This window comes from Peromyscus eremicus, chromosome 2, assembly GCF_949786415.1.
Source record: "Peromyscus eremicus chromosome 2, PerEre_H2_v1, whole genome shotgun sequence".
Taxonomy (NCBI): Eukaryota; Metazoa; Chordata; class Mammalia; order Rodentia; family Cricetidae; genus Peromyscus; species Peromyscus eremicus.
Genome location: NC_081417.1, coordinates 36,686,477 through 36,704,206, shown reverse-complemented (window position 1 = coordinate 36,704,206; position 17,730 = coordinate 36,686,477).

The window sequence follows — 17,730 nt, the reverse complement described above, 5'->3', positions numbered from 1 at the left end:
GTGCGCAGCTGCTTGCGCGCGCACAGCACACACACACACACACACACACACACACACACACACACACACAAACACACATACACACATCACATACCAGAGCCTTATCTTAGTTCAGTCTGCTATAATATTAGGTTTAAAAACATACACTTATTTCTTACAGTCCCTAAAGGATGAAAAAATCCAAGGTCTGACTCTGGGCAGATCTAGTATTAGTGAGACTGCTTCCTGGTTCAAATCTCCCTATTCGGCTCCACATAAAGGAGAAGAGAAGGAGAAAGAGTAGCTCCCCATATCTTTTCTGTGGGTGTAGTGACTCCAAGTATGGGAGCCCCAACTGTACATGCTGATCACTTCTAAACACCTTTTAAATCAGCAGCGGGTACAGCAGTGTATGAATTTGGAAGGGAGCACTAATGTTCGGTCCATAAGAAGCCAAGAAACATAGTAATTAAATTTGTAATTTAAGAAATGCAAAATGAAAAGGATAAATTTTGTGCCTTATGCCTGTCAGATTGACAATAATTCAAAATGCACATGATTTCTAACTGACGCAGGTGAAGGAGAAGAGAACAGGCTACTGGCTATGCAAAAGAATGCCTCCTGTTGGAAAGATTATACTAGAAGGATGAGCAGTCCTCTTTCCTGGACCCTAGTGCACCAGAATATAGGCACAGGTATAAATACCTATGTACATACGCATGTGGAGACATACATTGCAGAATTATTTGTAAGCATTCAGGCAATGGAAGTGATCTTAATGGTGATCTTTGCAGATATCCATCAAAGGGAAACTAAGCATCTTAGGAGAACCACACAACATTTCTACAGATACTGACCTGAAGACATATTTACAATACATCATTAAATGGAAAAAAGGAAAATTGCAGATGATGTGATTCAAGCTTGGGTAACTAACCACACAAAGGAATCCGCTTGTAGTCTGATATAACTGTGCAAACAGAGAATACATTCAGGAAGGGTGTAGACTATGAGAATCCCAGGGCATTCTCTAGGAATTGGTCGCCTTGGCACATGCTCGGGTCGTCTGGGAAGATGAACTTCAACTCAGAAAACACTTCCATTAGATTGGTCTGTAGGTAAGACTGTGGGGCAATTTTCTTGACTGATGACTGATATGGGCAGGACCAGCACAGGTAGTGCCACCCCGGGTACGTGGTCCTCGGAAAGCAAGCTGGGTAGAGTTGTTAGCCTCGGAAAGCAAGCTAGTAAGCGGCATTCCTCCATGAGTTCTGTTCTGAGTTCTCTTCTGATGGACTATAAGATAAATGGTGTTCATCCTAGCTACAGATAAAGAAATGGATTACAGAGGGAGAGAGTGGGGAACTTGCCCACATTCCATACAATTGCTTTTTCAAATGTGGTGAGCCTCTGGAAGGTTGTTACTTTTGTTGACATGTTTTTCAGGAGTTTTCAAATAACATTGTCTTACACATACTTAAAGTAGACAGACAGATACTCCGTAGTGTTAGAATAATTTGTTCATGTCTCTTTTCTTTGATACAGGATCTATCCACAGAGCTCTGGCTGTCCTGGATCTCGCTCTGTAGACCAGGCTGGCCTTGAACTCACAGAGATCCGCCTGGCTCTGCCTCCTGAGTGCTGGGATTAAAGGCGTGCGCCACACCGCCGCCTGGCCCTGTTCATTTCTCTTTATATACTTATGGCAGAAGAATTCCTTGTCTTTTTATTACATTTGTTCAGCATGTGTGTTGCAGGTGTGTACATGCTGGGATGCACGTATGAAGGTCTGAGGACAACTTGTGGATCTCTTTTCTCTTCTTCCACCATGTGGGGACTCAGGGATTGAACTCAAGTTGTCAGGCTTGAGGGACAAGTGCTTTTACCTGTTGAGACATCTCACCAGCTCTCTTGCAAGAATTTAATTAGTGACAAACTAGATTATACAATGAACTAGATTACAGAATCAATGAAATGAAGAAAAAAAAAAATCACACCCAGAGTGAAACATCAGGGGGCTAGGAGGCTAGTTCAGCTGGCAAATTGTTGGCCAATTAATCTCTAGAACCCATGTTTAAAAAGAAAAAAAAATGTTGAGTGTAGTGGTATGCACTTGTAATTGCTGGGTGTAATGGGTGGAGACAGGCAGATCCCTGGGGCTTAGCCTAGCCTAGCCAATCAACAAGCTCCGGTCAGTCAATGAAGACATCCACAAAAATAAGGTGGGTATGAGCCCTGAAGAATGACTTGTGAGGTTGCTCTCTGGTCCACACATTCCTATGCACACATATGCACACATATGCACCCACATGAACACACACACACACACACAGCACACACACACACACATATACACTTTACAGCTAAATTTATTCAAAGACCCCACATAAATATAGTATGGACATGGCAAGTTTGTATCAGTTACTTTTCTCATAGCTGTGACAGATACCTGAGAAAAACAACGTAGTTGATCCTCTTTAGAAAAATCCCTGAGACATGCCCAGGGTGTGTTTTACAAATCTTCTAGATATTTCTCAACTCAACCATCACAGTAGGTGCTTGGTTTCTGTTACTTGAAAGACATTGAGTTGATGATAGAGAGATCAAAAATCACCTGTGTATACTGCCAGGCCACTCTCGATAACAATGATGGCGATAACAACTGGCCAGCACCGATAATAATCATATCAGGTTTTAGCGTAAGATGCTATATTGTACGCACTGGATTTCCTGCTCTTTCCAGTGACTAGCGGATACCTCCCCTGGGCCTACTCTTTTCTGTCCACACCCCTGACTAGACACAGAGTCCCCCTAGTCAAAGACTGACTACCCCAAGCCTGTACTCCCTGCTCCCTGCCATGCTCAGGCATCTGGGGCTCCTGAAATTCCTGGTCAAGTTATTCCAGAGTGGGCCTACCTACATTAGGTGTACCACCCCAGAAGTGAGCTCTGCTGAAGGTATGCATTTAGCTAAGAGGAGGCTGTGTGCCATGATTTGGACTGAGCTGGGAACACATGGGCTGCAAATGAGGAGGAGCTACTGGTACAGGGTAGGCCTAGTAGCGGGGAGAAATGTAGTGAGTTGGATCTGGGGCACAGTGAGGAATGGGAAGAAAAGTGGGTGTCGGGAGGCCATGAGGGGCTGGAGATGGCTGTTCTTCTTCATCCCCTTTAAATGTAGGATGCCAAGGCACGCAAAGCATCCTAAATGCAAGCCTGGTCTCTCTGTCTGCCTACAAGTACATAAGCTAGCTAAGACTGTGGAGCATGTTTTATTTAACAACCAATTAGCTTGACTTACACTTGAAAGTGTTTAGACACGTAGCATATGGCACAGTGTGTATGACTGTACTCTTCCCCTGGACTTCAACATGGGGGCAGCTGGTGAGAGTCTCTGTGGACCAAAATGGAGGAAGAGTCCTAGAAAGCAAAATGCTCACAGAGCAAAGACTCCAAGGAAGAGGCTGAAGCAGTGTGTGAGGATTAAGGCAAGCAGAGGCCACTGTCGCTCAGTGATGCAGGGAAAAGGATAGTATGAGTGGGAGCCACTGTCCCCAGAACAGCAGGGACCCTGCAGATGCTGAGATGGGGGGATGGGCGTGGCATGCAGAACACACGCATAGGACTAATCAAAGGGTTTTTTTGTTTGTTTGTTTCTGTTTTCCTTACTTATTAGATACTTGAGTTGTTTAAAGGTATAAGTGTTGCTGTCTGGGTGCTAGTCAAATGGCTGGGTAGGTAAAGGTGCTCGCCGCAGGCCCGATGACTGGTTGTGATCCCAGAACCCACATGATAGGTAGTAGAGAATAGATTCTACACATACCCCATCACACCCACTCCCCACGGATAAACACCTTTCAAAGCAGTTTTTAAAAAGTTAACTTCTGTATTAGTTGCTTGTCTATTGCCATGATTAAACATCAGGGCAACTTAGGAACCAATTTATATGGGCTTACTGTTCCGGAGGACCAGATGGCCTGAACCGCAGGGAAGGCATGGGAACAGGAGCCGGAAGCAAGATGCAGAGAGAGTAAAACTGGAAGTGAGAGGAGGCTATGAACTCCCAAAGCCCAATACTGCACTGCATTTCCTCCAGCAGGGCTTTGTGTCTGACATCCCCAACCAAGCAGTGTCACCATGTGTTCAAATACAGGAGCCTATGGGGGACATTTCTCATTAAAATCATAACACACTGTAAGACACTGGTATTTTAAAACTATTTTCATGCGGGGTGTGGTGTGCACACCTTTAATCCCCCTCTCTCCCAAAAGTGAAAAATAGGAATAAAAAAATAAGTAAATAAATATCTCAAGTCTCACATCTGTACACAGAATCAGAATGATGTCTTTTACTTTTGTTTTGTTTTGTTTTTTTGGTTTTCAAGACAGGGTTTCTCTGTAGCTTTGGAGCCTGCTCTGGAACTCACTCTGTAGCTCAGGCTGGCCTAGAACTCATAGAGATCCACCTGCCTCTGCCTCCCGAGTGCTGAGATGTGTGCACCACCATCACCAGGCTTTAAAATATTTTTATGATTTCTAGCCTAATAATTCTACTTCATCGACTATATTTGTAAAACTTACACACTCTACAGCCTTCCTTCTCCTTCTTTCCTTTATATTTGCCCACAGCCCTCATCACCTTCTGATAGAGTGTAGTTTTTTGTTGTTGTTGTTTTGGTTTTTTTTTAACATCATCTTCTCTTGGTATCCTCAGGGTTGGGGGCTGGTTCTCCCATCTTTTTCTGTCTGTCTGTCTGTCTGTCTGTCTGTCTACCTACCTACTTACATTTCCTTCCATCTTTTCTATGAGATGGTTAAGAAAACTTACAGAGAAAGCAGGCATTTCACCTTGTTCCCAGCTGTGGTCTGAGCTTCTGGGCCAGTGGCTAGAGCATGGAGAGTACTCCAGAATTGGCTAAATAAAATAACGCTTGAACAAGGCAGCTCTAAGTCCCAGTGAGAACTCAGCCACTGAGCTCTGTGGGTTGGAGTCTGATGCACAGTAACCTCTAGGCACAGTGGGTTGGGATGCTTTTTGACTTTTGTAGCTCTGCTCTGTGGTTTGGTGGGAGAGAGAGAGAGAGAGAGAGAGAGAGAGAGAGAGAGAAACCTGTACTTTCTTTCCATAGCCTGGGTTCGTTATTATTTGAACGACATTGCCGAATGGTATTTCAGCGACACCACCAAATATCTAAGTTGTCTGTTCTGGGAGAGGTTTAGTTAATATAGAAATAATCTTACCTGGGGATATTGCAGCTTATTGTATTTGAAGAGTTTTCAGTCTTCCTCAAATGAGTGATTAGACTCTATCCCCCCTGGACTTGCAAGGGAGTAAAATGACAACGCATTGCACCAAATGAAACACTTGATTAGAAACCTAAAGCAAGCCACTTCTCAGTCTCCAGCCAAGAGTTGTCCTCTTTCTCTACAAGAAAGTGCTGCAGTTTGCCTATGGTTTCAGTGTGTCCCCCAAAGGTCATGTGCTTGAAGCGTGCTCTCCAGTGAGGCAGTATGATGAAAATGTAGGGACTTGTTTAACAGGGGGACCTAGTGCGGGGTACTTAGACCATATGGTACACCCTCAGAAAGGGTTAAGGAGGTTCTCAGGGCATCCCGGTTAGCTCCTGTGAGGTCAGCTGTCATAAAAGGTGTAAGCCTAGCTCTTGAACCCATCCGCTTCCCTTACTTGCCATGCCATATCCCCTTCTTGCACACATTCCTTTCATGATGCCATTTACCATATTGTGACACACTCAGAGGGTCCCTCATCAGACCTGAGTAGATGCTGGTGTCATTCTTGGATATCCAGAATTGTGAGCTAAATAAACCCTTAAACATGTACACAGCACCATCTATTTAGTTTTAACTACGGACAATAGACTAATATAGGAAGGAAGTGGGTTTGGCTAAGCAGAGGTGGTATTGGGATAGATGGGAGGATAAATAAGGAGCAATAAATAGAATGAAATTTCTCTACCCTAGGCACTGTCAAGAGTGAGGGAGCAGAGCTGGGAGGCGGTGGTGCACGCCTTTAATCCCAGCACTCGGGAGGCAGAGCCAGGTGGATTTCTGTGAGTTCGAGGCCAGCCTGGTCTACAGAGTGAGATCCAGGACAGGATCCAAAGCTACACAGAGAAACCCTGTCTCAAACCCCCCCCCCCCCAAAAAAAAAAGAGTGAGGGAGTAGAGTAAGTGTACCTAACATGAAGGAACATTCATGACATGAGCATGGCCGTGTCAAGGATGCTAATGCCTTAGACTCAAGAGAATTGCAAGGGCTTCCACAGGTCAGTCTCAGGGGAATGGCAAGGCTGCATGGATGCTGACCAATGGGTTGGCCTTTAGCTAAAACAGTATGTACACAGAGTATGGACCCTAGCTGTTGAGATGACTGCATGCCCCTCTGAGACTGCTTCCCTACAAGGGCCCTCTACTGAATTTAGCTCACACCTTCCTTGTTCATGTAATATATAATACACGTGCTGGGTATCTGGGCTGCTATTACGACACCAGCTGAGTGCACGATATTGTTTCAAGGTGTGTTACTTTTGTTTATGTTGCATTTGTTTAACCCTGTGAAGCTGTGTTACTGTGCCTGTCTACAACACCTGATGGTCTAGTAAAGAACTGAACAGCCAATAGCAAGGCAGGGGAAAGGATAGGTGGGGCTGCCGGGCAGAGAGAAGATCCAGAAGGAGAAAGCTGGGAGAAGAAAAGAAAGAAGAAGCCAGGTGGTGGTGGTGGTGGTGCGCGCCTTTAATCCCAGCACTCGGGAGGCAGAGGCAGGTGGATCTTTGTGAGTTCAAGACCAGCCTGGTCTACAGAGCGAGATCCAGGAAAGGCTCAAAGCTACACAGAGAAACCCTGTCTCAAAAAACCAAAAAAAAAAAAAAAGAAAGAAAGAAAAGAAAGAAAGAAGCCAGAAAAGGAGGAGGATTCCAGGGACCAACCACCTAGCTACACAGCAAGGCAGCCACAGAGTAAGATTTACAGAAGTAAGACAATGGGAAAAGCCCAGAGGCAAAAGACAGATGGAATAATTTAATTTAAGGAAAGATGACAAGAAGCAAACCAAGCTAAGATCGGATGTTTATAATTGAGAATAAGCCTCCGTGTGTGCTTTATTTGGGAGCTGGGTGGTGGGGTCCCCCCAAAAGAGCAAAAGAGTAAAAAAACCAACAACATTTTGGCACCCAGCATGGGGGGACTTGAATATCCTTAGGGCCTGAGAAAGCTGAAAAGAAAAAGAAAAAAAGACACGGCTCCTTTAAGAGGCTTTGCTGTTCAGCCGGCAGGGCAGCACTAAATTTGGAACAGCAAGCTAAGTAAAAACCTCTTGTGGCAGCACACAGATACAGACTTCCACAGCTAGGAAGGTTGAATGCAGGTCATGGTCACTACCTCCGACTGGACCACAAGTGTCAGGCTTGGCTTTCATGACACGAGAAGCGGGTGGAGCCAGCTGAGGAGCCATGTGCAGTCTAAAGTTTGCTCTTGCTTTCAAAAAATACTAGAGATACACAGTAAAAGAGATTCAGACAGAAAACAAACAAACAAACAAACCTCTAAACAGGTTACAGTGTGTTTAACAATGTATGTAGGCTTAAGAAAAGAAAAAGGGTATGGTCATAGGAAAAATGAGTAGTTTATAAAATAAGATCTTTAAAGAGAGAGTAGAAGAAAAAAGCCATGCATGTAAGATGGGAAATACACAGGGAGTTTGGATCTTGTATATTATTACGTTGATTTTGAATTTTTTGACAGGTGAAGAGCAAAAGACAGCTGCTAGGACACGTGGGATTGTGAACTGCAAAATTGAACCAACCTAGATACTTTAGAGCTATTTTAACTTTAAAAAAGAAGTAAAAAATGTATTTTTCAAATGGAAATCAAAAATGCTTTGGAGTTTTGTTTCCACAGGAGACAAAAGGTGGTGGATTCCTTCAGAAATAATATGGATCAGGTGTGATCAGGAGTGATCTCCTGAATCTTGACAAGTGATATCTATCAACAAAGGTTATAGCTGGTCTTCTCAGGACTTGGCCATTATCTCAAATTCTCTCTGGACCCTAAAGATGCCTTCATTCACAGCCAGCAGGAAGCAGTATGGAGAAAACTATGCCCACATTCCCAAGAGTTGGGAGGTGTGGGTGGTTTTTGGTTATTTGGTGGGTTATGTAATGAAGATATTTAAGGGCCTGCCTTAAAGTCTCCTCTTAGGGTCCAAAAGAGATACTACAATAAGTGAGGAAAAACTAAGTATCTGAGAGTGAAGGAATGAATCTGCTCACACTGTGTTCTACCTGTGCATGTCTCTTTATTCTTCTACCCTTCTCCTAATTTTCTTGGTCTAATTGTCTATAATTTCTTAGCTCTAATTCTCTGTTCTCATCTTCTTGCTTCTTCTCATTGAGCCTAATAATTCTTCTTACCCAGGAGGCTTGAAGCAAGAGAAAAAGTTACAAGAATTACCTCTCACTGGTCAAAAGCACATTCCTAGGGTAAGCGATAAGGAGCCAAGCCATTTACCATGGCAGCACACATTTTCAAGGTTTCAGGAGTAAGAGGGAGGGCCATAGTGCCTAAATGAGACAAACTTTGAGACATGAGTCTATTGTCAGCAGACTTGGCAAGGGAAAAATCAGCATGCTTTTCTTAGGGTGCCTTGTGTTAGTAATCTTGGTAGACACCTGTGACTCTGACCTTGTGCACAACTGTAAAGTTTTAAACTTACAGTCTATTTACAAAAGCCTTTAGTTTAGTTTGAACTTGCTCTGAGGTAAAAATGAGCTAAATGTGTGCAGTTTGTGTTAGACTGAGGCGAGATTCTTATTTTTGTTGGTCTGTGTAAAAGGAACAAGGCAGGTTTTAAGTATCTACAGTCTCGTGGGACAATAGATCTAGTCATGAAGCATATCCTAGTATATTTTCTATATATCAAAATCGTACAGCTAAAGAAAAGTCATCTTCCTGACCATCCACAGATATATGTGTGCCCATAAGATTGAGATGTAATCATGAGATTACATATACACATTATATGAAGATGTGTGGTGATGGGGAGATATCATAGCTGTAACTGCACAAGAAATGTACAATAAGAAACAGCCAATTTGCTGGGCAGTGGTGGTGCATGCCTTTAATCCCAGCACTTGGGAGGTAGAGCCAGGCGGATTTCTGTGAGTTCAAGGCCAGCCTGGTCTACAGAGCAAGTTCCAGGACGGGCACCAAAACTACACAGAGAAACCCTGTCTCGGAAAAACAAAAACAAAAACAAAGAAACAGCCAATTCATTCAAAAGGCAATAATGCCAATACCCTTGGCTCTGGTGTGTTGACCTTTTTATGACAGCTGAATTTCTCACTGCATAATCCTACAGCTTGCAATAGCTCCTGATAATGGATGTTTGGACAGTTATGGATGTTTGTTATAATTTAGGGGAATACAGTATTGATACAAATTTAAAGTTATTTTTGTTACACTGTGTATATGTTTCTACTCTCATCTAAAGGGGTTTTGTATATCAATACAAATTTAAGGTTGTTTTTGTTACCACATATTGTATATATGTTTTGACTCTTGTTTAATATATTGTACCTATGCAGTTCATTTAAAAATGTAAGGTAAAGTTCTAGTTTTTGAAAGATATTATTATAAACAATATAGGATAATCAAGAAACATAAACAGTAGTTAGTCATTTATAATAATCAAAATTATAGATATGTTAGGTGTATTTTCTAGGTTAAATAGATATATTTTAGATAGATGGTCTTCAAATACTTCAAAGACTTATAGAATATGGCAGTTAAATGTTTTATTAACAAGATTTTTCATAACATTGAGACATCTGCTCCTGGCAGCACAATTTACTTCAGAGAAGATGATGGGCATTGAAGAAACTCCTTATGGAGTTTGCTTTCATTGTGGTAAGATTAGCCACCAGACAAAGCAACTGCTCTTGCCTTTGACTGCTGACAATGTGCTGTGCAGACTGAACATGCAAGATACACAGGAAAAAAATTGCTGAACTTTGCCAAAACAAGGCAGAACAGTCCTCTGAGATTCCTGCTTCACGGAAGAGTCTGCCAGACATTCTGCAGGACACGGTGGAAAGTGACTGATGAATTTTTCCAATACAAAGCAGGACAGACCTTCAAATTTCCTCCTTCACTGGAAAGTCTGACAGATACTCTGGGCCTGTAGGCTGAAGATCAATGCCCCAGCGTTGCAGAGGAACTTTTGGGTGACTGTCCAGGCAGTCAGATGTCTCTATCATTTCTAGAGTTTTGGAAGTTGTTTGCAATGCACCTTTTGTTTACTCAAATATCAAATAATATTATCCTTCTGGGGTCTTTGATGGAGTTAAAGATTCATTAAGATAGGATAGATAATGGAGTATTTTCTTTTAATTTGCCAGACACAAATGAACTGGAATTAATTACAATGTAAATGTAGTCTTTCCTTGAAAATTGTTCTTATTGTACACAGTCTTATTATGTTAAAGTTAAAAATTTTTCATTTTTTGTTTAGACAAAAAGGGGGAAATATTTTAGAATATTGTTTTAAGGTTTGTTACTTTTGTTCATGTTGCATTTGTTTAACTCTGTGAAGCTGTGTTACTGTGCCTGTCTAAAATACCTGATGGTCTAATAAAGAACTGAATGGCCAACAGCAAGGCAGCGGAAAGGATAGGCAGGGCTGGCAGGCAGAGGCAATATATAGAAGGAAAAAGGTAGGAGAAGAAAAGAAAGAAGAAGCCAGAGAAGGAGGAGGACTCCAGGGGCCAGCCACCCAGCTGCATAGCCAGCCACAGAGTAAGAATAAGATTTACAGAAGTAAGAGAGTGGGAAAAGCCCAGAGGCCAAAGGTAGATGGAGTAATTTAAGTTAAGGAAAGCTGGCAAGAAACAAGCCAAGCTAAGATCAGACATTTGTAATTAAGAATAAATAAGCCTCCGTGTGAGTTTTATTTGGGAGCTGGATGGCAGGTCCCTCAAAAGAGCAAAAGAGTGAAAAAAAACCAACAGCCAACAACGGCCTCCCTGATCCCAGCTGCAATGTTACTTGTGTCTGTCTCTCTTACTCCTCTGTGGCCCCCAGGCAGGTTTCCTGGCCCAGCTGCTTTGGTCTGGTCAAGTCTTCATAAAATGGACTCATGTCAACAGTGATGGCCTGTGATTTCTTCCATAGACTGCACTTTCCCCCTTTGGGTGTCTCCCTAGGGCCTGGTCACATAGACTTCACTTCCTTCAGAGTCCCTCAGAGGAGAGGAGGTCCTTGCCTACTGGATGTTGTAGTCCAATTTGATTGTTATAGGACAGACCTCATCCATTTTATAACTTGGTCTTGCTGGATTTTTGTTACGAGACTCTAAAGCGGAATGTAAAAGAGTATAGATTCTAGGTCATGACCTCTGAATTCCACTTAGAGAAACCTAATCATTTTAGTCTTTCTCAAGTGGATAAATAGCCTGGATTTTACCTGAACAAAGTTGGCTTTTGAAACTTATGTGCTGAGACACCTGAGCACATGAGAACTAAATTTATTTTTTTCATATCCTTTCATTTCTAGATTTTTTTTTTCAAGACAGTGTTTCTCTGTGTAGCCCTGGCTGTCCTGGAACTCGCTCTGTAGACCAGGCTGGCTTTGAACTCAGAGATCAGCCTGCCTCTGCCACCACCACCCAGCTCATTTCTAGATTTTTAAGTTAAATTCATAGAGCCTTAAACAATACAGTACCCAGCAAAGAAAAGAAATGAACTTTGAAAGTGTGAGGAAGGAACCTATTGTTTGACACATAGTAGTTAGTTACTTGTGTCACTGTTTCAATGAAATACCTGGCAAAGAGAGTTAAGGAAGGAAGTGGACTCACAGTGTGGGAACAGTCCACAGTGGAGCGGAAGGCATGACAGCTGGTCACATTGTATCCACAGTCAGGAAGCAGAGAGAGATGAACACCATACCGCTGTGTGCTGCTCACTTGCTGCTTTTTATTCAGTTAGGGATCTCAGCCCACGGAATGTGCCACTGGTGGTCAGCGTGGATCTTTCCTCCCCAGTTAAACTTCACTAGAAACACCCCAACAGATAGACCGGAGATTTGCTTTCTAGGTGATTCTAAGCCCTATTAAATTGACAATCAAGATTAGACATCATCCTCTGTGAGCTCAAGACTTTTTCGATGTCTTACAGTGAGAAGCAGCCAACCTGACATGTGGCTCTAAAGATATCCTGGGGATCCCCAAGCTCTCTGTGGCTGTTACGGGCTTACCACTTCATGAGTCGAGCTTTCTCGGGGAGAAGCCATGAGCTGGTTTAAGGCCTGACTTTCAAGGGGAGTGTGCTGGCCTCTCAAAGCTTCCGAACCTACGCCTCCTGCTGTGTGAAATCCAGAGCCTGGATTTGAATGGGAGACTATAGGGTGGCAATAGCTCCCTTCTGACTTCTAGGTCCTTCTGGAAGCTGCCTGAGTGGGATGCTTTGGAAGTCCACTCGGGCTCAGAGCAATATTCCTCAGACTGCTGGGCAGGGTCGGGGAGGATTGAGATAAGGATACGAATCTATCATGGATAAATATTTTTCAAAGTAGATGAAAATGAAATCTAAAAGATCCATACAGCTAACGCTGCCTGCCTGTAATCCTAACAATTGGGAGGCAGAGGCAAAAGAACCACATGATCAGGACCAGTTTAAGGCAAATAAGGAGACCCTGTCTCAAACCAAATTTAAGAAGGCATATGAATCACAAACAGGACAAAAATTTCTCACAGCAGGGACAGGTAGAGCACAGGTCCTCTGTAGTTGACTGTTTTAAATCAGAGCTCGGAAACTTAGTGTGACCCTTGCTTATCCATGGAAGTCAGTGGCTGTTCCTCTTAGCCTCTCGGAGAGACACAGACCATACCTACACCTTCAGGACTAGTCCTGTGGTGTCCAGGCTCACTTAACATATTGGAAAATAACTGGGTGCTTTACAATCAGGCTTTCAGACCTTGCTTGGGGAGTCCAAAGAAATTTTGCTATTGCCTGTGTCTTGCAGAGGGCCGGCGTGGTACAGGGCAGTGGGAGGGTGAATATACTCCTTTCCTAGGCTCAGCTCTGTAGAGTCCTGCAGGCTAAGCTTCTTGCTGGACACTATGGGAGGAAGGATGCTAGAGTACCTCAAGAAAGGATGCTGGGGTTGCTACGGTACCTCAAAGGGAGGCTACAGATCTGAGGAGTCAGGAAGTCAGGCTCAAACTTTGTCCTCCTGGCCCCTGTCCTTCCGCCTCCCTTTGCTCAAGGCACTTTCGGTCCTAAGTTCTAACAAATGCTTCTTCCCTCTGCTCCTGCCCAAATCACCCTCACCCTGGGCTTCTTGGCTTACTCCCTTTTCAGAGAGCCCCCCTCCCATCCTCTCTTCTCTATTCTTTCCTTTCTTCCCCTCCCCAACACCCACCCTGTCTCCTCCCTAAAGCATATAGTTTGTGAAGTAGGACCTTGTGAAGGGCAGAGGCAGCATTAAACATGCCCATGCTGGAAAGCCTAGTTTTACCCCTTGCCAATCACTTGACACCACTGAGACTCCTCAGTTAGAAAAGGGGGCTGAACATGGTCGCTACATACTCATAGGGTGCCAGGGAGGGTGTCAGTGAGGGGATTAGCTAGCACTTGAAATGCTGAGGCTGGCAACTCTCGCAATAAATGTTAGCAATTCTTGTTTTACCTCAGACAGTTTAAGAATTTGTTAAGTTTCGTGCTGCTCTAACAGAATGTGAAGTTGGGTAATTCATAATAAATAGAAAGTTATTGGGTCCGGGTTGGAGAGGCTGGGAAGCACAAGATCTAGGGGTCCCGTCTGGTAAACCTTCCGGCTGCATCATCATGTGGCAGAAATGGCAGAGCTGGCAGGGGAGGGAGATCTGGAACATACATGTTTCCTGTAACACTAACACAAATACATCCGTGAGGGCGGAGCACTCAGATAAGCATCGGAACTACCTTTCTTCTATGTACCACCAAGAAAAATGTGCCAGTGTACAAAGGGAGTGCATTTTAGAATCAACAATATTATCGGTGTTGTGTCTGAGTGTGGTTTCTGCTCCACCCCCGGACTCGTGGGAATCCCCCAGGGTGATGGTGCTGAGGTGGGGAATTTGCAGATAACTGGGTCTCGTGGGTTCTGTGAGTGAATTATTCTCGTCTCAAAGAGGCCCGATGGAGCTGCTCGCTGCTTCCCCCAGGTAAGAGCATACATAGCAAGAGGTCCCTGCAACACTAGACGTGCCGTGCCTTGATCCTGGGCTCCCAGGCTCCGGAGTGACGGAAGCAATTTCTGTTGCTTACGAGGCACCCAGTTTATGGCGTTTGGGCTGTGGAGGGGATTTCAGGGATTCTCAGAAGGCTGGTCCCGTGTAACGTAACAGGATATGAAAATGAACGTCCCTCTCCCACTTCTTCCCTTGAATATGCCAGGAACGATGGTGCCGGAGCGTGTCTGGATATGAATTGACACTTGCTGAGCTAAAAGGGAATGCGAGCCTATCAGGGATGGAACCCATTAGGATGCAGTTTTCCTGAAATGAAACAGTATAACATGTTCCTCCCAGGTGTGGTGACAAACTGAGCCCTTCGGTGGCTGAGGCAAGTGGACCGCAGGTTTTAGAGGCTGGCATGCATTACACAGCAAGAACCTCTTAAAAATAATTGCAAGTGCAAATGCTAACTTGTTTGTTCATGCAGCTGGGGAAACCAAAGAGAAACTCATTTCCATCGTTCCGAAATGCAAACTTTCAGATCAGCAAGGTAAGGTCTGACGCGCTTTCAACTTGGGGCCACGCTGTGGCCACGCGTGCTTAGAACACGGGTCTTCTTTCTGGCCTTGTGACTCTCATGATTTGAGATGAAGCACAGATCCTGCATAGCAAACAGCTGAAGTAATCAATCTAAAACACTGCAGGCTGGAAGTGGAGGATTTGTGACATTAGGGAAAAATAAAGGAACAAATGTCAAGGACGGCTGGGTTAATGAGTACAGCCAGTGCAGCTGCTCTTACCTCTGGAGGCTGGGGCGCTGACGTGGACGGAGCGGAGTGGAAAACCAGGGTGGTGATTGCAGCAGCCCCGGATGGGCACTTACTCTACAGCAATACATAATGGGGCGTGATTGGTGTGGCCTTCTAAACAAGAGCCGCCGGACTCTAATTAGAACATAGTGCTCATCAAAACAGTCAAACAAGAACAGTGATTACTTACACGTGAAGCTGCATTCCACAAGATGGCTTTTAAAGTTCTTTATTCATAAAAAGGAGAGGGATTAAAAAAAAAAAAAAACAAACCCACAGGCCATGCAAAATTAAGTTGCTGTGCTATAGGAAAGGGCAGGCTGCTGTATGCCGGCCAGTAGACAGTCTATAAATGTTCTCTTCTGGAAGCTTTGCTTTTGTGAAAGTGGCTGTCTCTCTGTGTCACATTCTTTTGTACCAGCGTTTCTGTGTGGAGACTAAGTTGACCCACCATACTGTATCAACAAAGAAATTCCTTCTAGGTTTGAAACGGGCCCTCTGTCCACTGAGAATGATTGATGATGCTACAGTTCTGAAAGGGTCTCTTTGAAGATGAAGTTCAACCCAGCTATACATAGTCTCATTTTTTCAAAGCTTCATATAAAAACACATAAATCACCCATCGCTCCAATTGGGTAGTCTTCCAACCCCCAGTCCCAGATACCTAAATTCGTTCTTTAGAACCCTACTACTCATTCGTCTTGTATTTAGTATATACAGCATAGACACTTTGTCTTCTGATCTATTACAAAGAACTATTATTTGATTTTGAATCATCGGCATGATATACAAAAGGGCTACTCTATTTGCTCTTGAGCTCATTAGTGATCTAAATCAGTTCAATTCAATTGCATTGTTTTATTGTGTAGTGCTGGGGACTGAACTCCTCAACGAGGCTACACAAATGTCTCAATGGCCTGTGTCCTTAGCACTTAAACTGCATTCTTAAGTGCTCTCACAGGGCTCTTACCATGAATGATCCCAAAGAAGCGGTCCCGTCCAGGCCTTCTCACCCATTTGCTGAAATGTCATTTCCAGGACATTTTCCAAGGTCAGCTCAAACTCAGTAAAATATCATGCCATGTCCTTCTAACCTGGAGTTTCTTTCTAGTAGGAAGGGCAGTGACTCCAAGAAGCAGTAAACTCAGGACGTTTCATGAACCGGCCAACGGGATGGTGGCTTCGTTAACTATATCCCCATTTTAACAGCACCTTTAGATAAACTACACATGGGATTGGCTTTTATGGTTATACCACATACTTCTAAGACTCCAGACAGATACTGATGTTCATGGAGATGTGTTTGTTAAACATGGTCACAGTATTCCAATGGTTTGCTGTAACCACTGGCTGTGATACTGGCCCCCATACTGGCCTAAGAGCAGCCACCGTGGAACCTTGAGTTGCATGCCAAAGCATCATGCCCAACAAGTTGTAAAACTTCAGCTCACAATGTCCACGACATTGGTCCCAACCTGGTAAGCAGAGATTTGAATAACACAGAGTCATATGTACTCTTGATGGACAGGGTGTCAGTGCCCTGGGTACAGGAACTACCCAGAGGGATAGCTTCTATTACTATTACTCAACTTGTGGGACCTCATCCCAATAACCTCACTGCAAGCTGGAAATCTATAAACAGTAAAATGCATTTTAACCCACCTACCTTGGAATGCTTTACACTAGCCTACTGGTGGGCAAAATCACCTAACACAAGACCTGTTTTATAATAAAGCATTGAGTAGTTCATATGACTTTTTACTAATTACTGTCCCCAAAGGAAGACACAAAATGGTTGGATGGGTAAGCTTTTGAATCACTGTAAGGTTGAAAACTTCCAAGTCAAGGATTTACCACTGAGAGCTGTGACAGACATTTGTAGAACCGACTAGTGGAGTCAGGCTTGAGTGCCGGCTAACTAATCTTACTAGTGTAACTATTAGTCAGCTGAACCCGATGAGCTTATCTATTACTTAAATTGGTTAAAATATGAAGCCTATTAGATTTTTTTTTTTTTTAATGATCGACTTATGTTATAAATGGTCATGAACGTCATGGACCTGGCCTCTTCAGACTTTGATTGCAGGTTGGATAAATACATTAATAATCTTTTCAATAGATGGTTGAGCTGGACAAACTGGTTTAGCCTTTCCCCAAATAGCATTCAACAAGCTTTGTTAATGTGTCATTTAGTTATGGTGCAACTTTCTGTAAAGCAGCTCATTCTTGGACAAACAAGACCCGGGTTGCCTTTGTAAATCGTTTCCATTGTGTGCTCTGGAGCTGTGCGTGGCTGTGCCATCTTCTGTAAATGGCTGGGAGCTTTAAGACGACTCCAAAGCTGCTCTGAGTCCCTCTTCAAATGGAACAGGCTGTATGCCAATGTGGCTCTCCTGTGACATCTGCTTAAGCAGTACCTCCTAGAATTTTCTCCAGGGTTACTTCTTAAACCCAAGCTCGCAATATGCAAACAGGTGATTAGTGAGTGGGATTTTTCTTCTTAAAAGACATGTTCACTGTTGTCCGTTTGTAGGCAATTAGAACTCCTTTTCAGAGAACATGCCTGACAACACTCCAGGGATAACAGTGGTCGAGGGTTCTTGCTAATCACACACATCTTTGCAACCAAGAGCCTCCCATTTCCTATACAAGCTGGACCCACAAGTTCTGAACCTAAGGACTTCCTTCGTAAGATTGTTTAGGTTTAGCA